The sequence below is a fragment of the Martes martes genome (genome assembly GCF_963455335.1).
Source record: "Martes martes genome assembly, chromosome: 2".
Lineage (NCBI taxonomy): Eukaryota > Metazoa > Chordata > Mammalia > Carnivora > Mustelidae > Martes > Martes martes.
The window spans coordinates 46,157,670-46,185,078 of NC_137889.1; the positions used below are offsets into that span (position 1 = coordinate 46,157,670).

General features: G+C 38.3%; 1 protein-coding gene across 1 annotated transcript in view; it reads left to right on the plus strand.

The window, feature by feature from the left end:
- Positions 1–27,409, plus strand: part of PIWIL2 (piwi like RNA-mediated gene silencing 2) — a gene marked incomplete at both ends in the record, with an annotated part of 72,652 nt that overhangs the window by 32,479 nt on the left and 12,764 nt on the right. The window lies entirely within an intron of this gene.

A 27,409-nucleotide genomic window follows, 5' to 3' on the forward strand; every position in this document is an offset into this window, starting at 1 on the left:
TGCATGGAGAGTAACAGCAAGAAATTTAATTATTTCATATGATCACAGTCAGTCAGTAGAACCCCAACTTGTTTCTTTTTAGACTGTTTCCTACACTGTCCTTCAAATAGTTTAATATTCTTTCAGTATTTGTGATCATGTAAAAAAAAAAAAAGTTGAATTTTGTCTCTAAGGAGACCTATATATATACTACCTTGTCACCAAGTCCTACCACACCTTACTTTTTCTTGTTGTTGGCACTATTTACCTTCAAGCTCTTCTGTTAGGTGCTAGATTTTCAAAGATCCCTTCTTTGAAGCCTTTTCCGTTCCCCCCCACCCCCAGTGCTCCATCCCTTAGACTTATTTCTTTATGTTCCTTCCTCTTCCAAGGCCCCTTTTTTCTTTGTTTATTTTTTCCAAGTCCCCTTGTTTACCTTCTGTGTAGTGGCTATTACATTTTGCCTTATATTAGTTCATTGTATCCGTATTTATCTTTCTCTGGGCTGTGAATTACTTGAGCACTTCTTGGTTATTGATGGCCATGTAACAGATTTACCCTAAAATTTAGTGACATGCAGTGAGCATTTATGACTCTGAAGTCAAGAAGTTGCGCAGGGTGCAGTGGGCTCTGGTGACTCTTCATATGGTCTTTCTTTTTTCTTTTCTTTTTTTTTTTTTGTGGTTTTATTTATTTGACAGAGAGAGACACAGTGAGAGAGGGAACACAAGCAGGGGGAGTGGGAGAGGGAGAAGCAGGTCTCTCTCTGAGCAGGGAGCCCAATGTGGGGCTCAGTTCCGGGACCCTGAGATCATGACCTGAGCCGAAGGCAGACGCTTAATGACTGAGCCATCCATGTGGTCTTTCCACATGAGTTAGTTTGGGCTTCCTCACAGCATGGTGGGACTCATTTCAAGGTGTGAGTATTCCAAGAAACTAGAGCCAGGTGGAAATCACATTGCCTTTATACCATACCCTTGAAAGTCATGCAGTCTCACTTTCACTGCATTCCATTTGTCCAGTGGTCTCAGTATGAATATGTTTAATATTTGGAGGAGCCAGTGTGGGGATGGGATAGATTTAAATAATGGATCTGCCTATAAAACTGTTACATACATTTTCATTTGTTTATACTAATTTAGTTACATTTTCCCCCTCGATTTGCCACTGTTTATTCCTTCCACTAAATTTGTGCAGAACTCTTGAGCATACAATTTAGCTGGCGGTTAACTAATCCAGTTCTTTCTCAGGCCATTCATTCTTGAATCAGTGTTACATCCTGAAGAAGCATTAACCCAGTTTCCAAATATACTTAACTGTCAACATCAGTATTATAATACTTGTTTAAGTAATAGAACTGATTCTTAACCAACAAGGTTAGTGTCCCATCACATTGCAGTATGGTAGTAAATACAACCTGAAATATGAATCAGAAGATACTGAGGCATTACTACAGCTCCACTCAGGCATGAGTAATTATTCCGGTTCATTGTCATATTACATGACCAAAATACCTCCCAGAACTATGCCACTCAAGTTTGCAGGCTTTCATTTGACATTGTCAGGTTCTAAAAGCAAGAACAGTCTCAGCAACGTGGCTCTACTTTTTCAGGCATGTGGTACACTTAAGCTACAGACAATATTATTATTTCTTGTTCTAGGCCTGTTTTGAGATACCAATGAATGTAATACTGGATTTCCCTCATTGCATAACTGTTGATTCATTCCTTTATCCTCAGCTACCATTCTTCCTTCTTTCCATTTATACCTTAACTTTTCTTCCTTTGGGAGGAATGTTAGGTTTGGCCCCTGTGCTGGTATAGGTTGCTGATAGCAATTCTAGCTTGGTAGGTGCTTTCCCCCTTAGTCCACTCTCATTCATATAGGGAGGGCTACACAGGTACAGAATTAGTGAGCTCTCTTGACCACTAGGCAGTTTAGCTGCATTTCCTATGAACCTCAGTTTTGTTAGAGGGGTGAAAGCATGATCTACCCCATCAGGCCCTTAGGAATTTCACCATAAAGGTTTAAAAGTATAGTTACAGTTTTTTGCTTAGAGATTGTTATAGATTGAATTATACCCTCCCCCGACATACACAAAAGTTACTGACATTCTAACACATAGTACTGGTGAATGTGACTGTATTTGGAAATAGGGCCTTTGTGGATGATGGAGTTAAAATGAGGTCATTAGAGTGTGCCCTAATCTAATATGACTGTGTCCTTATGAAAAGAGTTGATTTGAACGCAGGGGCAGGTACACGTAGAGGAAAGATGATGTGAGGACACAGGGAGATCGCCGTCTAGAAGCCAAGGAACACCTGAGGCCACCAGAGGCTAGGAAGGAGTCATGGAACAGATTGTCCCTCATACCCCTCAGAAGGAACCAACCCTGCCAACACCCTGATCTCAGACTTCTAGCCTCCACCCCTGTGAAACAATACCTATCTGTTGTTGAAGCCACTCAGTGTACTTTGTTATGCAGCCCTAGAGAACGGATATACCGTTTATCCCAGTTTGGGCATCTGCAATTGCAGTTCTGGTCTGAGAACCAGTAGGAAAAAAAGTGTTGAGGTCATGTGAGGAAAACAAAAAAATACTGTTATACCAGCATCTTTCTCCACCCTCTCTTCTCTGGATCCCCCAGAGAAAGGGAGAGACATCCTCTGGGCCCTGTTCATGTTGAGTGTCTGTACACACTCGTGAAATCTTGCAAGTCAACCCTCATGCCTTTATTCCCTGCATTATAGACCAAAAAAAAAAAAAAGTTTCAGTTGTCCATTCTATTCTCTATCAAACTGTTACTCTGAGGATGAAAATGTGTTCTTCCATCTGAGGAAATGTGAGTTGTCAGTCCAAATTGATACAGTATCTTCTGTTGTAGATCCTTTTTTTAGTATTTTGAGCATTTATATCTACCAGGAGGTATGCATAGCCCAGTCCACAATAGATGTCAGGAAGTATTTCTTGCCTCATGGAGCTACCAGGATAGTCTAACTTGCCACCTATGTGCAGGGCCTTCCCTTCAGGGTATCTATCCCAGAGCCATCTGCATTCTCTGTTATCTCCTCTTGTCAGGCAGAACAATTCTTGGTGGCATTTTGCACTTCAGAGTGTGCAAGAGAAATGTCTAGATTCAATCCATTTCTGCATTGCTGCAGTCTTCCAGTGTCCATTCATTTCATGGACCCAGGTTTCACATCAAGCAAGCACAGCAAAATATCTACTTGCCAGGTGCAGTGTCTTTTTGATTTGGGAGGGAGGTAATTATTCCCCATTTACTCTATTTATTGGTAATGTTTACTCTGCTTTTCTGTCCCTATGGATTTACTGATTTTTGATACATTATATAGAAATAATCATAAAATATGTGACCTTTTATGTGTGGCTTTTTTTGTTGAGCATGTTTTTAGGGCTCATGCAAGTTGTAGTATATATCACTACTTTGTTCTTTTTTATGGATGAATGATATTCCATTGTGTGTGTATTCTGCAGTTGGTTAATCCATCCATTATTGATGGACATTCAGACTTGTTCTACCTTTTGACTATTGTGAATACTTCTGTAAATATGCTTATATATGTATTCTTTTGAGTACCTCTGCATTTCTTTTGGGTATATACCTAGGAGTGAAATTGATGGACCATAAGGTAATTCTGTGTTTAACTTTTTGAGGAACCAGCAAATTGTTTTCCACAGTGGCCACACGATTTTCATTCCTGCCAGCAATGTACAGAGTTTCCAATTTCCCCAATCCTTGCCAAGACTTTGTTTTCCATTTTTAATTGTAGCCCCTGTGAAGTGGTATCTCATTGTGATTTTAACTTGCATTTCCTTAATAACGAACGATGTCGAACATCTTTTCATGTGCTTATTGTCTATTTGTATATCTTCTTTGAAGAAGTCCTTTCAGATCTTTTCCCCATTTTTTAAAGAATTTATTTATTTGAGAGAGAGACAGAGAGCCTGAGTGGGGTAAGGGACAGAGGGAGAGGGAGAAGCAGACTCCCTGCTGAGCAGGGAGCCCAATTCTGGGCTCAATCCCAGGACCCTGGGATGATGACCTGAGAGAAGCTTAACTGACTGAGCCACCCAGGTGCCCCTTTTCCCCATTTCTTAATTGAGTTATTTGTCCTTTTGTTGTTGAATTGTAAAGTTTTTTACATATTTTGGATACAAGATGCTTGTCTGATAAATGATTTGCAAATATTTTGTCCCATTTTGTGGAATGTTTTCACTTTCTTGATAATGTTAATTTGATGCATAAAAATTTTAAATTTTTTTATGAAGTCCAATTTATCTGTTTTTCTTTTGTCCATGTATGTCTGTCATTCTTAATGTCAGCACAAGACTGTTTTGATTACTGTTTCTTTTTTTTTTAAGATTTTATTTATTTATTTGACAGAGATCACAAGTAGGCAGAGATGCAGGCAGAGAGAGGGGGAAGCAGGCTCCCTGCTGAGCAGAGAGCCCGATGCGATGCGGGGCTCAATCCCAGGACCCTGGGACCATGACCTGAGCAGAAGGCGGAGGCTTTTTTTTTTTTTAATTAATTAATTATTTATTTATTTGACACACGGAGATCACAAGTAGGCAGAGATGCAGTCAGAGAGAGAGAGGAGGAAGCAGGCTCCCCACGGAGCTCCCCGCGGAGCAGAGAGCCCGATGTGGGGCTCGATCCCAGGACCCTGGACCATGACCTGAGGTGAAGGCAGAGGCTTTAACCCACTGAGCCACCCAGGCGCCCTCGAAGGCAGAGACTTTAACCCACTGAACCACCCAGGCGCCCCCTTACTGCTTCTTTTTATAGTTAGTTTTGAAATCTGGAAGTGTGAGTCTTCCAGATTTGTTTTCTTTTTCGAATATTGTTTTAGCTGTTCAGGGCCCCTTAGAATTTCATATGAAATTTCCATTTCTGGAAAAAAAAAGCCATTGGAATTTTGATAAGGATTGCATTGGATTTGTAGATTGCTTTGCAGGTGTTGCCATCTTAATAATATTTAGACCTATAATATATAGACGGAGAATATTTTTTCTATTTTTTTAGGTCATCTTTAATTGCTTTCAGCAGCATTTTATAGTTTTCATATATAAATATTTTACCTCCTTGATTAATTTTTTTCCTAGGAATTTTATTGTTTTAGATGCAATTATAAATGTAATCGTTCCCTTAATTTTATTTTTGAATTGTCCATTGCTGGTATACAGAAAATAACTGGTTTGTATGTATTAATCTTTAACCTTACCACTTTTTGAGTTTGTTAGGTTTAGGGCTTTTTCTTTTTTCAAAAATTCTTGGAATTTTCTATTTATGGAATCAAGGAATCTCCAAATAGACAAATTATACTTCTTCCTTTTCAACTTGGATACTTTTCTTTTTTTTTTATAAGATTTTATTAATTTGTTTGTTTGTTTGTTTGTTTCAGAGAGAAAAAATGCTCACATGAGCCAGGGGGAGAGGCAGAGGGGAGGAGGAGAGGTAAAGCGAGAGAATCCCAAGCAGCCTTTGAGCTGAGCATGAAGCTCAATGCAAGGCTTTGTCCCGTGATCCTGAGATCATGACCTGAGCCCAAACCAAGAGTCAGATGCTTAACTAACTGAGTCAGCCACTCAGGTACCCCTCCAGTTTGGATGTCTGTCATTTCTTTTTCTTGCACAGTTACTCTGGTTGGAATTTCCAGTACAACACTGATAGCAACGATGAAAACAGGCATCCTATTTTTTTTTAAAGATTTTATATATTTACTTGACAGACAGAGATTACCAGTAGGCAGAAAGGCAGGCAGAGAGAGAGGAGAAAGCAGGCTTTCCATGAAGCAGGGAGCCCGATGCGGGGCTCGATCCCAGGACCCTGGGATCATGACCTGAGCCGAAGGCAGAGGCTTTAACCCACTGAGCCACCCAGGCGTCCCAACAGGCATCCTATTTTATTCCTGATGTTTGTAGGAGAATAATTTTAAGTCTTTCACTATTAAGTATATGTTAGCTGTGAGTTTTCCATAAATTTGCTTTCTCAGTTTTTTTTTTTAAGATTTTATTTACTTATGGGGCACCTGGGTGGCTCCCTGGGTTAAGTCGCTGCCTTCGGCTCAGGTCATGATCTCAGGGTCCTGAGATAGAGTCCCGCATCGGGCTCTCTGCTCAGCAGGGAGCCTGCTTCCCCTTCTCTCTCTCTCTGCCTACCTCTGCCTACTTGTGATCTCTCTCTGTCAAATAAATAAATAAAATCTTTTTTTTAAAAAGATTTTTTATTTATTTATTTGACAGAGAGAGACAGTGAGAGAGGGAATACAAGCAGGGGGAATGGGAGAGAGGGAGAAGCAGCCTTCCACTGAGCAGGGAGCCCCATGTGGGGCTCGAACCCAGGACCGTTGGATCATGACCCGAGCTGAAGGCAGATGCTTTCTTATGTTAAGGAAGTTTCCTTCTATTCCTAATTTGATGAGCATTTCTCTCTCTCTCTCTCTCTCTTTTTTTTTTTTTTGACAGGTGATGAGCATTTTTATGTTGAAAGTGTGTTGGATTTTATCAAATGCTTTTTCTGCATATTAATTTATAAAAATCTTATTCATAGTAATACCAAATTAATTTCAGTAATGTATAAAAACTTTGTTCTTACACAGTTTTATTCTCTTCCTCTTTTTGTGTGCTAATTCTGTATTAGGGTTCTCTAAAGAAACAGAGTCAGGGGATGCCTGGGTGCCTCAGTGGGTTAAAGCCTCTGCCTTCAGCTCAGGTCATGATCCCGGAGTTCTGGGATTGAGCCGCGCATCAGGCTCTCCGCTCAGCGGGGAGACTGCTTCCTCCTCTCTCTCTGCCTGCCCCTCTGCCTACTTGTGATTTCTGTCTGTCAAATAAATAAATAAAATCTTAAAAAAAAAAAGAAACAGAGTCAGGAGTGTGTGTGTGTGTGTGTGTGTGTGTGTGTGTGTGTGTGCATGTGCATTCGTGCATGCAGAGATTTATTTATTTTAAGGAATTGACTCACATAATTTATGGAAGCTGGCAAGTTCAAAATCTCCAGAGGGGCCAGCAGGCTGAAGTCCCAGGGAATAACTGATGTTGCAGATCAAATTTGAGTTTTTCCTACTTTGTATTCCTTAGGTTTCTTGGATAAGTTAAAATTCTCACCAACTTTAGTAATTTGGGGTCCACTATTTCCTCAGCTTTCTTTTTTCTTTTTTTTTTTTTTTAAAGATTTTATTTATTTATTTGACAGACAGAGATCACAAGTAGGCAGAGAGGCAGGCAGAGAGAGCAGAGGAAGCAGGCTCCCTGCTGAGCAGAGAGCCCGATGCGGGACTCGATCCCAGGACCCTGGGATCATGACCTGAGCCGAAAGCAGAGGCTTTAACCCACTGAGCCACCCAGGTTCCCCTCAGCTTTCTTTTTGACCCTTTCTCTCTCATCTGTCCTACTGAGACTCCAGTTATTTATATTTGGTATGTGTAATGGCATCGTGCTGGATAATCTCAGGGGACCTATCTCCTAGTTCATGGATTATTTCTTCTGCCTGATCGAATCTGCAGTTAAGCCCCTCTGGTGTGATTTGTCATTCTAGTTATTATACTTTCTAACTCCAAAATTTCTATTTGGTTCTTGGTTATAACTTGTCTCTTTATTGATGGTCTATTTGGTGAGACATTTCCAATTCTTAAGGTCTTTCGATGTGGTTTTCTTTAGTTCTTTGAACAGTATTTAAAATACTGGTTTAAAATTCTTGTTCAGTAAAGTTATCAACTGGGTTATCTCAGGTAGTTTCTGTTGACTACTTTTTTATGTGAATGAGCCGTATTTTACTATTTCTTGGTGTGTCTCATAAGCTTTTATTGAAAACTAGACATTTTTAATATAATGTGACAGCTCTTCAAATTAAATCTCCACTCCCAGGAATTATTATTCTTTGTTTGATGGTTTTCCTGGCCTGATTCTATAATCTCCGTAATCTAGATTATGAGTAGCATTGAAAATTTTTCCCCTTGGTTAGTTTAGTGATCAGTTACTGACTGGACAGATATTTCTTTAAATGCCTTGTTCTGCCCCTTTCAGTGACTGCTACATTATTTTCATAATTATCATAGTAGTGAGGCTACAGATGTTTGTTTCAGCTACTGCAGAGAAAGGAGGATGTGAGTTAGAGCAAGTTAAAACACCATAAAGCTTGTGAGAGTCAGCTGGTTTTATTGGGTAAATGCTCCTCAGATTGTTGCAAACCTCCGGTTAGTATCCACAATTCCAGGAAGTTTGATTTTGACCATTTTTGCAGTGTACTTGTTACTTTTATGAGGAGCAGGTTTTTCAAGGTCCTTTCTTTCCCTTTCAATTTCCTGAGGAGTACTTTTGACAGTCTTGCAGTTGCCAGGTGGATGGTGATTAGAGTCTAGAACTCACTAAATGTAGATGACACTAGGAAACCTCCAACATTTTGGTTTGGTGACCTAAAAAGCTACATCGTAGGAATAAGGGTAAGGGAGTAGTATATAAACCCTTAGAGCAAACTACAACTCATCTTTGAATTATTACTATTTCCGAAATCAGATACAATGACCCAGAATACTAGTGTTCCCTAGTTTCTCAGAGCGCTAATACTACAGACTCCTGGAAGAAACAAACTTAAGTCTTCTCTGTATTGAAACATCATTCCAGGCTTCACCTAATTTCTATTAACACTATTTATAAATGCTATGTTTAGCATACTATTCTGAGAAAGGAATATATTATATATTATATATACACATGTGCATGTTTACACACATGTGCATGTATGGGTAGGTATAGTTATATACATACACATATATGTATTCATACATATATAAATCAACATACATATATGCAAATGCATACGTGAGTGTGTATAAAATCTAATTGTGTTTAATTGAAGACTTAATGAAGAAAAAGGAGTAAGAAAGCCAAGATATGGTTGGCTAGGGCCTAGAGCCTAGGGCCATATGCTAATTCTGAAAGCGGCAGCTAAAATGTTGAAAAGCTTTAGCACCTTTGAAAGCCTCTAAGGATCAAAAACAGGAGACCAGGGTCCCCAAATCTGTGGTCCTGAGTATACTTCCCATTCTTTGGGTTGTGAAATTAAAAGGCTACAGATTAGGAGTAAAGAAGAACCATACGTAGACTGACTCTGAATCATGTCAGTCCCTGAGTATGAATTTATGTGAACTCTACTGCTAGTTTCATGGCCAACTTGTCAGAGCAAATATAAATTCTTTGAAGAAGGATAACATTATGTTAGGCATCCAAATGTTTCCACATTGCCTACCAGTCAGTAAATAATAACTAATAACATAAGGAGAGAAAATGAAGGAACTAAAAACAAACAACCAAAAAACCCAGATAATTGATTCTGGTCCACATAGGATTCAGATAATTGAGTAATCAGATGTGTTTTAAAACTGCTACACTTGGGGCACCTAGGTGGCTCAGTTGATTAAACATGGGACTCTTGATTTCAGCCCAGGTGATGATCTCAGGGTTCTGAGATCAAACCCTGCATCAGGCTCTGTGCTGGGCATGGAGCCTGCTTAAGATTCTCTTTCTCCCTCTCTCTTCCCACCTGTCTCTCTACCCCTTTCTAAAAAAAAAAAAATAGCTACACTTAATGTGTTTAAAGAGATAAAAGACATTACGAATTTTAGCAAAGAATTGGGAACTATGAAGAAAAAGTTGGAATTTCTAGAACTGAAATTTATGCCAACCAAAATTAAATACTCAATGGATGGTTGTATTAGGTCGCTAGGACTGCCATAACGTACCATAGACCTGGTGGCTTAAACAGCAAAAAGATTTATTTCTTCACAGTTCTGGAGGACAAGAAGTCCAAGATCATGGTGTTGGCAGGGCTGGATTCTTCTGAGGCCTCTCTTCTTGTCTTGTAGATGACTGTCTTCTCTCTGTCATATGGTCTTCATCCTGTGTGTATCTGTGTCCTAATATCCTCTTCTTACAACGACACAAGTCATATTTAGGTAGGTAGGTCACCCTACCCTGGTGACCTCATTTCAACCTAATAACCTCTTTTTAAAGGCACTATTTCCAAATACAGTCCCATTCTGGGATACTAGGGGTTTGGACTTTAACATACAAATTTTGGGGAAACACAGCTCTATGCATAAAAATGGGTAACTGTAGTTTAGACTTAATCGAGGAAGTAAAAAGTCAACTGAAAGATAAAAAAAAAAAAACTGAGGTATAGAACAGAAGAAGTATCTAAAAAGAGGTACATTATAATAAATAAAACTGTTGGAAACAGACACACACACACACACACACACCCCTTAAGACTAGTCAGGAAAATAAAAGGTTACCTTAAAAGAGCAACAAATGGACCAACAGCTAACTTGTCAAAAGAAAAAGTGTAAGCCACAGGTAATAAAATAATAGCTTTGGCAACTCTTAATCTCAGGGTTGTGAGTTTGAAACCCATACTGGGTGCAGAGATTAAAAAAGATTCTTTAAGAGAGAAAAGAAAAGAGCTGACAATGTAGAATCTAGTATCAAAGAAAAATAACTTCTAATAAGGTGAAATAAAGATATTTCATGGCAAACAAAAAATTGACAGACTTTGTCACTGGCAAACTCATAGTGAAGGAAGATAATAAATGGCATTCTGCATCTAGAAGGCAAATTATCCTAGAGAGAAACATAGACGTGGTTACAGGAATAAAAGTGGCAAATATGGGATAAATTTGAATGAATACATACTATCTAAAATAATATACCTGAATGGATATGTATTTGTGTATGTGTATAAATTTCAAATTAATGACAATAGTACATATATTAAGAAGAAGTAAATGCAATTCTAATTCTAATGCTGTTCCTTGAATTGTTGAGTAAAAGATGAAAGTAATAATTTATATTACACTTAGATTTGCTAAAGATCTATGTTGCTGGTAATTTCTAGATCAGGCCTTAAATAATAAAAAGTGTATAACTATCAAGATGAGAGAAAATAAAACAATAAAAAAATTTTTTTTAAAAGAAGAAAGAAAGGGGTGCCTGGGTGGCTCAGTGGGTTAAAGCCTCTGCCTTTGGCTCAGGTCATGATCCCAGGGTCCTGAGAAAGAGCCCCACATGTGACTCTGCTCCACAGGGAGCCTGCTTCCTCCTCTCTCTCTCTGCCTGCCTCTCTGCCTACTTGTGATCTCTGCCTGTCAAATAAATAAATAAAATCTTTAAAAAAAAAAAAAGGAAAGAAAAAAAGAATGTGAAACAGCTGAGACAAAAATAGCATGCAATCCTTGAATTTTGAAAATGTTATACCTTGTGAAAGAAGCCAGTCACAGAAGACCACGGAGCCCATTTATAAAAAATGTACAGGAGAGGGAAATCTAAAGAGATAGAAGGTAGACCAGTGTTTGCTTAGGGCTGAGAGGACAGAAAGGTGGATAGGGTGGTGATGTTGTACTTATCTGTGAATATACTAAATGTGGTGTTGTACATATTTATAAATATACTAAAAATAATTGAATTTTATACTTTAAGTTGGTGAATTATATGGTATATGAATTATATCTCAATAATAAGATGTTTTTAAAAATTTTAAGAACCATACAGAAATTCTGGAGTTGTAAAATATAATAAATGGGGGCACCTGGGTGGCTCAGTGGGTTAAAGCCTCTGCCTTCATCTCAGGTCATGATCCCAGGGTCCTGGGATCAAGCCCTGCATTGGGCTCTCCACTCAGTGGGGAGCCTGCTTCTCCCTCTCCCTCTGCCTGCCTCTCTGCCTACTTGTGATCTCTGTCAAATAAATAAATAAAATCTTTAAAATATATACATAAAATAAATGAAAATTTCACTGGAGGAGATTAGTATCAGGTTTGACTAGGTGGAAGAAATAACCAGCAGTCTTAAAGATAGGTCAATTGAGATTATCCAGTGTGAGGAAAAGGAAGAAAAAGGAATGAAGAAAATAAATAGAGACTCAGAGATCTGTGGGATACCATTTAATCATACCAACATAAATATAGCATGATTCTCAGAAGGGGAATAAAGAGAATAGAAAAGAAAGAACATTGGAAGGGACAATAGCCTGAAATTCTCAAATTTCATGAAAATCAGTAGCAAACTTATCCAGGAAGCCCAGTGAATACCAAGTAGTAAAAATCAAAGATATCCACACCTAGACACATCATGGTAAAACTACTGAAAGACAAAGCATATTAAAAGCACTGAGAGAAAGCAACTTAATGTGTTCAAGGCATCCTCAGGAAGTTTAAGACCTTTTCTCTCATCAGAAGTCATGGAGGCTGGGGCACCTGGGTGGCTCAGTGTGTTAAGCCTCTGCCTTCAGCTCAGGTCATGATCTCAGGGTCCTGGGATTGAGCCTCATGTTGGGCTCTCTGCTCAACAGGGAGCCTGCTTCCCTCTCTCTCTGCCTGCCTCTGTCTACTTGTGATCTCTCTGTCTGTCAAATAAATAAATAAAATCTTAAAAAAAAAAAAAAAAGGAAAGAAAGAAAATGACTTGCCAGACTTGGATACTATGAATGAAAATAACAGGATAATTTTTAAAAAAAGAAAGAAATCATGGAGGCTAGAAGGCAGTGGGAGGACATATTCAAAATAATGAAAGAAAAAGTTTGAATAAGAATTCAGATCCAGAAAAACTAAAAATGAGAGAAATCTTGACAATAGTAAGCTCAGTGAAAGCAGCTAGATATAAAAATGCTATTATTTTATATAGCGATTCATTGAACTATCCAGAATAGGCAAATCATAAAGACAGAAAAGAGATTACTGGTTTCCGGAGAGTGAGAATGTGGGCATGAATGGAGAGAAAGTGCTAATGAGTGCAGAGTTCTTTTTGGTGATGAAAATATTACAGAATTAGTATGTAGCTTGGTGAATATTATTGAAAACCACTGAATTATACTCTTCAAAATGGAGCATTTTAGGGGGTATAGCTCAGTGGTAGAGCATTTGACTGCAAAATGGAGCATTTTATAGTATGTGTTTTATGTCAATTTTTAAAAAGATTTTATTTATTTATTTGACTAAGAGACAGCAAGGGAGAAAACACAAGCAGGGCAAGTGGAAAAGGGAGAAGTATGCTTCGGCTGAGCAGGGAGCCGGATGCGGGGCTTGATCCCAGGACCCTGGGATCTTGACCTGAGCCAAAGGCAGACTCTTAATGACTGAGCCACACCCAGGCACCTCTATGTCAATTTTTTTTTTAAATGAAGGAGAATGAATCACTGAACTCTACCTCTGAAACTAATAATACATTATATGTTAATTGAACTTAAATTTAAAAAATAAGGAAAGGGGAATAAAATAAACAAAAGTAAAATAAAATTTAAGTATTCCAATAAAAAAATAAAGGAGAAATTAAGACATTTTCAGATAAAAACTGGAAAAATTTATCACTGGCACACCTGTCCTACAAGAAATACTAAAGGGAGTCCTTCATGTAGAAATGAAATAACGCTAGATTGTAATTTGTGTCCACATGAAGAAATAAGTAGCACCAGAAAAGGTAACCATACAGATAAATATAAAAGAGAGCAAAATGAATTTTTGTCAGTTTTATACTCCATGATTTAAGAAACAACTGTTTAAAACAATAGATGTAGGGGCGCCTGGGTGGCTCAGCGCCTGCCTTCGGCTCAGGTCATGATCTCAGGGTCCTGGGATCAAGCCCAGCATCAGGGTCTCTGCTCAGCAGGGAGCCTGCTTCCCCTTCTCTGCCTACTTGTGATCTCTGTCAAATAAATAAATAAAAATATTAAAAAAAAAACAATAGATGTAAATTTGAGTAGAAGTGTATACAAAGTGTAAAGATTGAATTTGTGTGGCAATTAAGGCACAAAGGAGAGACAAGAGAATGGAGTCATATATAAAGTTTTTTAATATTGCTGAAATTTATATTAATTAGCCAAATGATATTGTTCCAAGTTAATATGTTAGGTTTAATCTCCAAGGAAAACACTAAGAAAAGAACTCTGAGGGGCACCTGGGTGGCTCAGTTGGTTAAGTGTCTGCCTTCGGCTCAGGTCATGATTACAGGGTCCTGGGATCGAGTCCTGCATCAGGCTCCCTGCTGGGTGGGGAGTCTGCTTCTCCCTCTCCCTCTGCCCCTCCCCTTGCTTGTGCTCATTCTCTCTCTCTAATAAGTAAAATCTTAAAAAAACAAACAAAAAAAAAAAACAAAAAAAACTCTGAAAAATACAACAAAGTGAACAAGGAAATTAAAATGGTAACTAGACAATATCTGTTTAATAGAAAATAAGGCAGTTGTGGAAGAATAGAGGGACAAAATAGATATAAACCAGGTGGAAAACGGTAATCTTACCCTATTAGTAATTACCTTACTTGTAAATGGACTAAACGTCCCACTCAAAAGATAGAGATTAGAGAATGGATTAAGTGAAAAATACATGGTTATAATTTCTGCAAGAGACACATTTTAGTGTCAAAGACACAGTGGGTTGAAAATAAAAGGATAGAACAAGATTATATATGAGTCAAATAGTAACCAAAACAGAGATGGAGTGGCTGTACTATCAGATAGAACAGACTTTAAGATAACAATTGTTACTAGAGATAGGGAGGACATTTTATAATGGCAAAATGTCAATCCATGAGGAAGACCTAAAATACAAATACATATGAACCTAACCCAAAATAGACCCCTCAAAATATATGAAACTAAAATTAACATAATTAAAGACAGAAATAGAAAATTCAGCAATGGCCCCTGGGTGGCTCAGTCGTTAAGCGTCTGCCTTTGGCTCAGGTCATGATCCCAGGGTCCTGGGATCGAGTCTCACATTGGGCTCCCTGCTCAGCGGGAAATCTGTTCTCCCTCTCCCACTCCCCCTGCTTGTGTTCCCTCTCTCACTGTGTCTTTCTCTGTCAAATAAATAAATAAAATCTTTAAAAAAAAAGAAAATTCACAGTAATTACTTGGAGACTTCAAAACTCCACACTTTCAATAATGGATAAAACAATTAGAAATAAGATTAACAAGGAAACAGAATATTTGAACACTGTGATCCAACTAAACATAACGGGTATCTATAGAACACTCCACCAACAGAATACAGATTCTTCTCAAATGTATATGGCACATTCTCTCAAGAGAATGTCAACTATGTTGGGATATAAAACAAGACCAATTAAATTTAGAAGGATTAAAATCACATAAAATATGTTCTCAAACCACAGTGGAAAGAAATTAGATATTTTAAAAAGGAAAAATTCAGGAAATTAATAAACACATGAAAATTAATACTCCTGAATAACCAAGGCATCAAAGAAGAGATTAAAAGGAAAGTTAGAAAATGCTTTGAAATAAATAAAAACAAAGATACAACATACCAAAACTTGTGGATGTAGGCAAACAGTGCTTGGAGGGAAATTTACAGTTGTAAACACCTATTTTAAAAATGAAGATCTCAAAACAACCCAATTTCCACCTTGAGAAATAAGGAAAAGAGCAAACTTGAAGCAAGGAAATAAAAGAGATTAGAACATGAATAAATGGAAAATTTGAAAAACAATAGTGAAAATCAATGAAACCAAAAGTTTATTTGAAAAGATCAATAAAATTGACAAACCTTTAGCTAAGCACCTATGAAATATAGAAGAATAAGATTTCTAAAATCAGGAATGAAAAAAAGACCTCACTACTGACCAAATGGGAAAAAAAGGATTATAAAAACATACTGTAAACAACTGTGTCCCAAGAAAATAAATGAAACGGACAGACCCTGAGAAAGACATAGACCACTGAATCTTTTTGACTATACCAAACATTTAAAAAGGAATTAACACCAATCTTTCATTAATTCTTCCATCGAATTGGAAAGGAGAAAACACTTCCCAATTCAGACTATGAGGCTAATATTACCATGATACTAAAGCTGAACAAAACTATCACCAGAGAGCTGCAGCAGGCATCTAGTTGGGAAATGAAGAAAAACTATGCCTTTCTAGATGTTGTTAACTTACATATAGGAAACCTTAAAGATCACACACACAAACTATTATAGCTAATAAATTAGTTCAGCCAGATTGAGGATATAGGATTAATATGTATTAATCACTTGTACTTTTATACACTAGCAGTGATCAAAAATGAAATGAAACAAAAATTTTAACAAAAGGGCAAGACGCATGCTGAAAACTACAGAATGTCTTGAAAGAAATTGAAGAAAATGTAAATAAAAGGAAATACATCACTTGCTCATGGATTGGAAGACCCCGTCCCTATTGTATTCTGATATTTCACAAGGATGCCATTCAGGGGTGGAAAGAATGGTCTTTTGAAGAACTGATGCTGGGACTCCTGGATATCCACATGCGAAAGAATGAAGCTGGATCCTTGCCCCACACAAGGTACAAAAATTAACTCCAAAGGATCAAGCACTCAAGTGTAGGAACTAAAACTTTAAAATTCTGGATAATAACATAGGTGTTAATCTTTATGACTGTATATTAGACAACAGTTAGATATGACACTGAAAGCAAAAGCAAGTAAAGAAAAAGATAAATTGGACTTCATCAAAATTAAATCTTTTATACCTCAAAGGACACCATCAAAGTAAAAAAGACAACCCATAGAATGGGACAGATTCATTCTTCTGATATACCTGGTAAAGGTCTACTTTCCAGAACATTGTAAAGAACTTTTACCCCTCAACAACAGAGAGACCAATTACCCAATTTAAAACCAGGAAACATTTGAATAGACGTTTTTCCAAAGAGCATTTACAAATAGACAAGAAACACATGAGGGGTGCCTGGGTGGCACATTTGCTTAAATTGCATCTGACTCTTCAGCTCAGGTCATGATTTCAGGATTGTGAGATTGAGCCCCACACTGGGTTACATGCTGGGCAATGAGCCTGCTTAAGATTCTCTTTCTCGGGGCACCTGGGTGGCTCAGTGGGTTAAAGCCTCTGCCTTCAGCTCAGGTCGTGATCCCAGGGTCCTGGGATCGAGCCCCGCATCGGGTTCTCTGCTCAGCAGGGAGCCTGCTTCCTCCTCTCTCTGCCTGCTTCTCTGCCTACTTTGATGTGTCTGTCAAGTAAATAAATAAAATCTTTAAAAAAAAAAGAAATCCTCAACAAAATATTAGCAAAGCAAATCTAACTGTATTTAAAATTAAATACCTTAACTGTACTGAGTTCAGTATTACCCTTCCAAATTCATGTCCACCTGGAACTTGTGAATGTGACCTTATTTGAAAATAGGGTCTCGAGGCGCCTGGATGGCTCAGTGGGTTAAAGCCTCTGCCTTCAGTTCAGTTCAGGTCATGATCCCAGGGTCCTGGGATCGAGCCCCACATTGGGCTCTCTGCTCAGCAGTGAGCCTGCTTCCTCCTCTCTCTCTCTCTGCCTGCCTCTCTGCCTACTTGTGATTTCTGTCTGTCAATTAAATCAATAAAATCTTTTAAAAAAAGAAAAAGAAAATAGGGTCTTTGCAGATGCAGCCAAGTTAAGATGCAGTGAATTAATCAGGATGGGTTGTAAATCCAATAACTGATACCCTTATAAGCAGGAAATTTGTCACAGACTCATAGGGTGAAAGCCATGTGAGGAAGAAAAGACGACACAGGACAGAAGAGGTGTTGTAAAGGTGTAGGTAGAGATTGGAGTGATGTACATACAGGCGAAGAAACACCAAGGATTGCCTGCAACCACCAGAAGCTACAAGAGGCAAGGAAGGACTCTTTACTAGAGACTTTGGAGGAAGCATGATCCTGTTGGTACCTTAATTTTGGACTTCCACATCCAGAACTGTGGGAGAATAAATTTCTGTTCCAAGCCATCCAGTGTGTGGTTGGTTGTTACAGCAACCCTTGCAAAAGAATACAAGAACCATGTGTATTCCAGTTACACAAGGACCGTTCAACAGTTAAAGATCTATTAATGTAATCCATCTCATCAACAAGCTAAAGAATAAAAATCTATCACATCAATAGATGCAGAAAAAGCATTTCACAAAATTCAGTTCCCAATCATGGTTAAAAAAACAACAAAAACTCCCAGAAAATTAGCAACAGAGGGAGAACTTCATAAACTTAATACAGAACATCTACAAAAACCCTGCAGCTAACATTATCCTTAATTATGAGACACAATTTGCTTTCCCCTAAGATTGGGCAAATTTACTTCCCCTCTCACCATTCCTATTCAGCATCATACTGAAGTCCTGACTAATGCAAAAAGACAAAAGGAACTAAAATATAGAAATATTGGAAAGGAGGAAAGAAAAGTGTTTGCAGATAGAATGATTGTCTATGTAGAAAATCTCATAGAATCAACAACTAAAAAACCTGGGATAAGCAAGAATTACAAGGTTGCAGAATACAAAGTTACTATATAAAATATAATCTATCTATCTATAAAATATATAAAAGTCAGTTTCTTTCCTATATACCAGCAATGAACAATTTGAATTTTAAAAATACCATTTGTATTGGCACCAAAAAAGTGAAATATTAAAGTATAAATCTAACAAAGTTGGTATACTACATGAGAAAAACTGTAAAACTCTGATAAAAAAGAATAAATGGAGAGATGTTCCATGTTCGTTGATACGAAGAATCAGTATCGTCAGTTCTTTGCAACCTGTTCTATAGAGCCAATTCAACTCCAATCAAAATCCCAGCAAATTATTTTGGGGAGATCTACAAGCTATAAAGTTTACACACAAAGAAGACACAGGATAGCCAGCGCGATACTGAAGAACAAAGTCAGAGGACTGCCATTTCTCAACTTAAACGGTTGCTTATTTAAAGCAACAGTAATCAAGGTGGTGTGGTCTTACTTAGCAAAAGAATAGATGTCAATGAAACCGAAAAAGTCCAGAAATAGAATTATACAAATAGAGTCCAGTGATCTTTGATAAAAGAGCACATACACGTCAATGAAAAAAGGATAGTCTTAACAAAGGGTGCTGGAACAACCGTTCACCTGCATGAAAAAAAAAATCACATAGCTTTTACTAAAATTAACTTAGAAGGTACCGCAAATTTATATTTAAATACAAGATGGTAGGGGTGCCTGGGTGGCTCAGTGGGTTAAAGCCTCTGCCTTCGTCTCAGGTCATGATCCCAGGGTCCTGGGATTGAGCCCCGCATTGGGCTCCTGTCCTCGGCTCTCTGCTCAGCAGGGAGCCTGCTTCCTCTTCTCTCACTGACTGCCTCTCTGCCTACTTGTGATCTCTGTCTGTCAAATAAATAAACAAAATCTTTAAATAAATAAATACAAAATGGTAAAGCTTCTGGAAGGTAACAGAAAAAAAAAATCTAGGTGACCTTGAGTTTCAATGATAACATTTAGATACAAGAGCACAATCCATAATAGAAAGGGTAAGTTGTACTTAATTAAAAGTTAAAACCTCAGGGCACCCAGCTGGCTCATTTGGAAGAGCATGCAACTCTTGATCTTGGGGTGATGAGTTTGAGCCCCCAAACTCAAGGTTTGGGTGTAGAGATTATTGAAATAAACAGGACTTTTTAAAAAATTAAAGACTTCTCTGTGAAAAAGATACTAAGAGAATGGAAAGTTTCAGAATGGGAGAAAATATTTGCAAAGCGCCTATTTGATAAAAGCATTGTTATCCATAATATACAAAGAACTCCTAAAACTCAAGAAGACTATCTCATTAAAAGAAAGGCAAAAGACTTGAGAGGCATCTCACCAAAAAAGATTTTTAAATGGCAGATAAGTATATGAAAATATAATATTAGGGAGTTATAAATTAATAAAATGATGAGATACCATTATACTCCTATTAGAATGGCCAAAATTTGGTATCACACAGATGATACCAAATGCCAGTGAAGATGTGAAGAAAGAACTCTCATTCATCTTTGCTGGTAGGAATGCAAAATGGTGCAGATACTTCGGAAGACAATTTGGCAGATTCTTTCAAAACTATTTTTAAGAGAGAGGGTGGGGTGGGGGCAGAGGAAGATTGAGAGAGAGAATCTTAAGCAGGCTCCACTTCCAGCGTAGAGCCCAATGTGGTTAAATGCCTGACTCTTGGTTTCAGCTCAGCTCATGATCTCTAGGTTGTGGAATCAAGCCCCGCACTGGGCCCAGCACTCAGCATGGAGTCTGCTTGAGATTTTCTCTCACTCTCCTTTACCCTTCCCCCAGTGCATGTGTGCTCTCTCTCTTTCTGTCTCAAATAAATATATCTTATTTATTATAAGATTATTTATTATAAATATATTTTACTTATTTGAGACAGCACAAGCAGGGAGAGTAGCAGGGAGAGGGAGAAGCAGACTCCCCGGTGAGCAAGGAGCCTGACATGGGACTCCATCCAAGGACCTTGGGATCATGACCTGATCCAAAGACAGATGCCTATACCACTGAGCCACCCAGGTGCCCCCCACCCCCAAAAAGACTCTTGAGGTGCTTGACTAGTTCAGTCAGTAGAGCATGTGACTCTTGATCTCTGAGTGGTGAGTTCAGGCCCCACACTGGGCATGGAGCCTACTTAACAACAACAACAAAACAAAAACAAAAACAAAAACAAAACCCTTTCACCATAAGATCCGGCAGTAGCACTTAGTATTTACCCAAATGAGTTGAAAACTTATGTCAGTACAAAAACTTCCACAGAGTTGTTCATTGAAGCTTAATCCACAATTGCCAAAACTTTGAAGCAACAAAGATCTCCTTTAGTAGGTGAAATGAAAGGTAAACTGCAGTGTATCCAGGCAATGAATTTAAATGCATATTACAAAATGAAAAAAGCCCATCTGGGAGACTACATACTGCATGACTCCAACTATAGTACACTCTCAAAAAGGTAAAACCGTGGAGCCAGTAGAGAGATCAGTGGTTGCCAAAGGTTTGGGAGTGTGAGGAAGGGAAGGACAAATGGTGAGCGCAAGGGATTTTTAGGGCTGTGAAACTATTATATGTGATACTGTAATGATGGATACACGATGTCACGCATTTTTCAAAGCCTAAAGAATGCACACCACCATGTGAGCCCTAAAATAAATATAGTCTTTAGTTAATAACAATGTGTTAGTATTTGCTCATTAATTGTAACAAATGTACTACCTGGATGGGTTATGTGGGAACTCTGTATTGCCATCTCAGGTTTTGTTTTTTTGTGTGTGAACTTATAAATGGTCTAAAAAGTTTTTTTTTTTTTTTTAAAGATTTCATTTCTGGGGCACCTGGGTAGCTCAGTCGTTAAGTTGTTAAGTGTCTGCTCAGGTTATGATCCCAGGGTCCTGGGATGGGACCCCTCATTAGGCTCCCTGCTTAGCAGAAGGCCTGTTTCTCCCTCTCCTCCCCCTACTTGTGTTTCCTCTCTTGCTCTGTCTCTCTCTGTCAAATAAATAAAATCTTTTAAAAAACAAATAAAGATTTTATTTCATTGAGGACCGCCTGGGTGGCTCAGTTTGTTAAGCATCTGCCTTTGGCTCAGGCCATGATCTTGGTCCTGGGATGGAGCTCCGCATCAGGCTCCCTGTTCATTGAAGAGTCTGCTTCTCTCTCTGACTGTCCTCCCCACTTGTGCTCTCTTTCTCTCTGTGTCTTAAATTAAAAAAAAAAAATCAAAAATTAAAAAAAAAAAGATTTTATTTGAGAGAAGAGAGAACATGAGTATGGGGGAGGGGCAGAGGGAGTACATCATGATCCATGTACAAGGTCATGATCCTAGAGTCATGGAAAGAAGCCCCGCACCAGGCACCCTGCTCAGTGGAGAGAGTCTGCTTGTGCCTCTCCCTCTTCCTCTGCCCCTCCCCTACTTGTGCACTTGGGCATACACACTCTTTTTCTCTCTCAAATAAAATCTTTAAGGATTGAACGCAGGGTTCTTTAAATAGTTTAAGCAGGGTTCTTTAAAATCTTAAAAAAAAATAGATTACTCGTGACAGTTGCAAAATTCTATGAATATAAAACCTTTGAGTTCTATACCTTAAAAGAGTGACCTTATGGCATAGCAAATTAAAAGCAAATAAAACTGTTCAAAAAAGAAAAAAAAAAAAGCACTTCCAAACCTAGCCTTTTAGGTACCCTTGTGGTATCAGCAAAACCAGCAACTGATGCCATGGGAAAAACATACAAAAGCCTGGTTCATTTGTCTGTGCCTCCATTCTTTCATTGATATTGCCTGGATTTAAGGCCTTCACCTAATGTGTATGTACTTTGTCCAGCTTTTCAGTTGTAAGATTTTTCAAAATTCCTGGTCTCAAGTGTCACGTCTCGTGGGCAAGCTTTAAGCTCATTCATGTTTTGATTTAATGTCTGTATTTAGATTTATATCTTTAGTCCAGCCATTCTTGAACTTTTGGTCTAAGGAACCCTTTACATTCTTAAATATTAATGAGTTTTTATTTAAGTAGTATATTTATATCAATATTTACCATATTCAAAGTTAAAATTGAGGAAATGTTTAATGTTTTTGAGTTTACTTTAAAATAAGAAAAGAAGTGCTGGTAAGGATGTGGAGAGAAAGGAACCGTTGTGTACTGTTGATGGAAATGTAAGTTGGTGCAGCCACTATGGAAGACATTATGGAGGTTCCTCAAAAAATTAAAAACAGAACTACCATATGATTCAGCAATTCTCCTTCTGGCTATTTATCTGAAGAAAAATGAAAACACTAACTTAAAATGGTATCTGCAGCATTATTTGCAGTAGCCAAGATATGATAGGACAACCTAATTGTCCATCAATGGATGAATACAGAAATTGTGGTATATATATTATAATGGAATATTACTCAGCCATTAAAAAAGAATGAAATCTTGCCATTTGCAGCAACATGGATGGACCTTGAGGGTATTGTGCTAAGTGAAATAAGTCGGGGGAAGAAAAATACCATATGAGTTTATTCATATGTGTTGTCTTTTTTTAAAGATATATTTATTTAAGAGACAGTGCATGCACACAAGTGGGGGAGGGGGTAGAGGGGGAGAATCTTCAAGCAGCCTCCCTGCTGAACGTGGAGCCTGCATGCGACATGAAGCTTAACCAGCTTAACCAACCATGAGACATCCAGGCACCCCATACGTGTCATCTTAAAAAAAAGAAAAAAAAGTTCATAGAGAACAGATTGGAGTTGTCAGAGTTGGGGAGTGAGGAGAGTGGACAAAATGGTTGAAATGGGTCAAAAAGTACAAACTTCCAATTATAAAATTATATGAGTCATGGGGATGTAATGTTGGCAACTGTAGTTGATACCGTATGTTGTATATTTGAAAGTTACTAACAGTAGATCTTAAAAGTTCTCATCACAAGAAGAAAATACTATAATTATATGAGGTGATGGATATTAACAAGATGGATTTTGCTATGATTTTACAATATGTATAAATATGAAATAATTATATTGTACACCTGAAACTAATCTCCTATGTCAACTATGCTCTAGTAAAAAATAGGATAAGTATAAACTGAGTATATGTTAATGACATGACATTTTTGTTTTTACTTTACTTATTTTTAAGTAACCTCTACACCCAGCATGGGGCTTGAATTTCTGACCCTGAGATCAAGAATTGCGTGCTCTACTGACTGCACCGGCCAGATACCCCAATAACAACATTTTTTTTTAAAAGATTTTATTTATTTATTAGAGGGAGAGAGCGAGCACAGGCAGACAGAGTGGCAGGCAGAGGCAGAGGGCGAAGCAGGCTCCCTGCCGAGCAAGGAGCCTGATGCGGGACTCGATCCCAGGTCGCTGGGATCATGACCCGAGCCGATGGCAGCCGCTCAACCAACTGAGCCACCCAGGTGTCCCAACAACATTTTTTAAAAAAAGATTTTATTTATTTATTTGACAGACAGCGATCACAAGTAGGCAGAGAGGCAGGCAGGGAGAGAGGAAGGGAAGCAGGCTCCCCGCTCAGCAGAGAGCCTGATGCGGGGCTCAATCCCAGGACCCTGGGATCATGACCCGAGCTGAAGACAGAGGCCTTAACCCACTGAGCCACCCAGGCGCCCCCAATAACAACGTTTTTAATTAAAAATAACTACTACCAAAATGTTTAGTGAGAAGAGAGCCATTGTTTTACATTTTTGCAAATGGCTTTAATGTTTGGGTTAGCAAAATGCAAGTAAATATTCTATATTTAGTCTTTTGTGATGTCATGCGTTATTTACTTCTGGAAAATTCTAGTATAAAATTTATGAGAGAATTACAGTGATAAATGACAGGTAATGTAGTAGTAGTATTGTAGTATAAAAATATTTTTGACTTTATGGACTTCCTAGAATGTTCCAAGGACTGCCGGTAGAGAAAGATGGGATCCAAGAGGACACACTCTGTAGTTAGTACTGTTCATCTGAGCTCCTAGACTTATCTCCAACTCTCTGCTTGGCCTCTCTACTTTGGTGTCTCAGGGGCCACTGAAACCTAGTGTTTGAGTATGGGTGCCAGTGTTTCCTTCTACTCAAGTGTGAAAATCAAAACCCAACTACATTCTTGACACTTGACTCAGCTTTATCTTTCATGATGAGTAATCACCACATGATAAGTTCATCAGTTAGTTAGCCTAAGCTTAAGAAGCTGGAACTCTGCTCTAATCAACCTTGTTGCTGCTGATGTGGTTCTGACTGTGGCTGTGACTACATAGGGCTAGACCAGTTTTGCTAGTATTTGACTTCAGAGTGGGGACGGCCAAGGAATTTCCTTTAGAATGAAAAGTTGCAGGCAGCTGTAGAATATGTGAATGTGGGTTCTTTCCGCTTTTCAGTTCCATCTTCACTTCTCTTTTTTCAGCTGAATTGGGACAAGATTGGGGTGGAGTGCTTACTCCAGCAAGTGATTATTATTTGGAGGAATCTTCCAGACATCAGCTTGCCCTTCCTGTAACCACAATTGCCCATAGTTTGCCTGGCCTCTTCTTTTTTTTTCCCCCCCCAATTTTTTTTATTGAGTAAAATACATATAACATAGAATTTACTGTCTTAACTATTCTTGATTAATACAGTTGATGGTTTTAAATGCATTTATAATGTTGTACAGTTATCACTACCACAATCTCCATAGTTCTTTTTATCTTGTAAAACTGAAACCCTGTACACATTTTTTTTTAAGATTTTTTTTTTTAAGATTTTATTATTTATTTGACAGAGAGAGATCACAGTAGACAGAGAGGCAGGCAGAGAGAGAGAGAAGGAAGTGGGCTCCCTGCTGAGTAGAGAGCCCGATGCGGGACTCGATCCCAGGACCCTGAGACCATGACCTGAGCCGAAGGCAGCGGCTTAACCCACTGAGCCACCCAGGCGCCCAAAACCCTGTACACATTTAACAGTAAATCTCCATTCTCCACCTTCCCCAGCTCCTGAGAAACCATCGTTCTATTCTCTATTGATTTTGACTAAATACCTCACATAAGTGGAATCACACAGTATTTGTCTTTTTGTGACTGACTTTTTTCACTTAGCATAATGTCCTCAAAAGTTCATCCATGTTGTATTATGTTGCAGAATTTTCTCCCTTTTTAAGACTGGATAATATTTTGTTGTATGTATATACTACATTATGATTATGCATACATCTGTCTTAGACAATTGGGTTGCTTCTGCATTTTAGCTATTGTGAATAATTCTGCAGTGAACACGAGTGTACAAAAATCTCTTCAGCACCCTGTGTATCCAGAAATGGAATTACTTGATCATATGGTGAGTCTTTTTTTTTTTTTTAAGATTTTATTTATTTATTTGACAGAGAGACCACTAGTAGTCAGAGAGGCAGGCAGAGAGAAAGGGGGAAGCAGGCTACCTGGCAAGAAGAGAGCCCGATGTGGGGCTCGATCCCAGGACCCCGGGATCATGACCCGAGCTGAAGGCAGAGGCTTTAACCCACTGAGCCACCCAGGCACCCCGTGAGTCTTATTTTTAATTTTTTGAAGAACTGCTGTACTGTATTCCACAGCGGCTATGCCATTTAATAATCCCACTGTGCACAAGGGTTCCAATGTCTCCACATACTGGCAACACTTGTCCTTTGTGTGTGTGTGTGTGTGTGCATATATATTTATATTGGCCATCCTAGTGGATGTGAGGTGATATATTACCATACTTTTGATTTTGCATTTCCCTAACTCTCCCTTCAATTCTGTCCTCATCACATATTTCGATGCTCTGTTATCAGCTGTATAAATGCTTAGAATTGTTACATCATCTTGCAATTTTGGAACCTTTTTTATTTTTTTTTATTTTTTTAATTTTATTTATTTATTTGACAGAGATCACAAGTAGGCAGAGAGAGAGGAAGGGAAGCAGGCTCCCTGCGGAGCAGAGAGCCCGATGCGATGCAGGGCTTGATCCCAGGACCCCAGGATCATGACCTGAGCTGAAGGCAGAGGCTTTAACCCACTGAGCCACCCAGGTGCCCCTGGAACTTTTTTTAATGTATAATGTCCTTTGCCTCTTGTAACTGTTTCTGATTTCAGGTCTATTTCATCTGATATTAGTATAAACATCCCTAGTTTCTTTCTTTCTTTTTTGGGGAGGTGGGGTAGTGAGGGACAGAGAGAGAAGGAAAGAATAAATATTAAGTAGGCTCCACACTTAACACTGAGCCTGACACAGGACTTGATCTTACAACCCTGAGATCATGACCTGAACCAAAATCAAGAGTCGGATCCTTCACTGACTGAGCCACCTAGGTTCCCCCCCACCCCACCCCCCCGCAGTTTCTTTTTATTACTTGCACAGAATATCATTTTCCATTCTTTCACATTCAGTCTACATGTATTTTTGGATCTAAAGTGAGTCTCTTGTAGATAGTGTGTAGATGGATCATGTGGGGTTTTTTTGTTTGTTTGTTTTTTGGGGTTTTTTTGGATCATGTGTTTTTAATCTATTCTGCCAGTCTTGGTTTTTTTTGATTGGAGAGTTTAATTCATTTACATTTAAAGTAATTATTAATTAGGGAGAAATTTTGTCCTTTTGCTGTTTGTTTTCTACGTATGCCTTCTAGCTTTTTTTGTCCTCCATTTACTGTATTAGTATCTTCTTTTGTGTTTAGTTCATTTTTTTGTTGTAAAATGGTTGCATTCCTTTCTCATTTCATTTTTTAGTTTTATAATTAACATACAGTATAATGATTCAACAATCCTGTACATCATGCTGTGTGCATCAGATTAAGTGTGCTGTTAATCCCTTTTTACTGTTTCAGTGATCTTCCCCAACCACCCACCCTTTGGCAGCTGCCAATTTGCTCTATGTATTTAAGTGTCTGTTTTTTTGTTTGTCTCCTTTTTTCTTTGTCCATTTGCTTGGTTTCTTAAATTCCACTTGTGAATGAAATTATAAGGTATTTGTCTTTCTCTGACTGACTTATTTCACTTAACATAATACCATCTAAGTCTATCCATGCTGTTGCAGACGGCAAGATCTGTTTTTGTGGCTGAGTAATAATCCAGTATGTTGGGTTCTGTGTGTGTATACCACATTTTCTTTATCCATTCATCTGTCA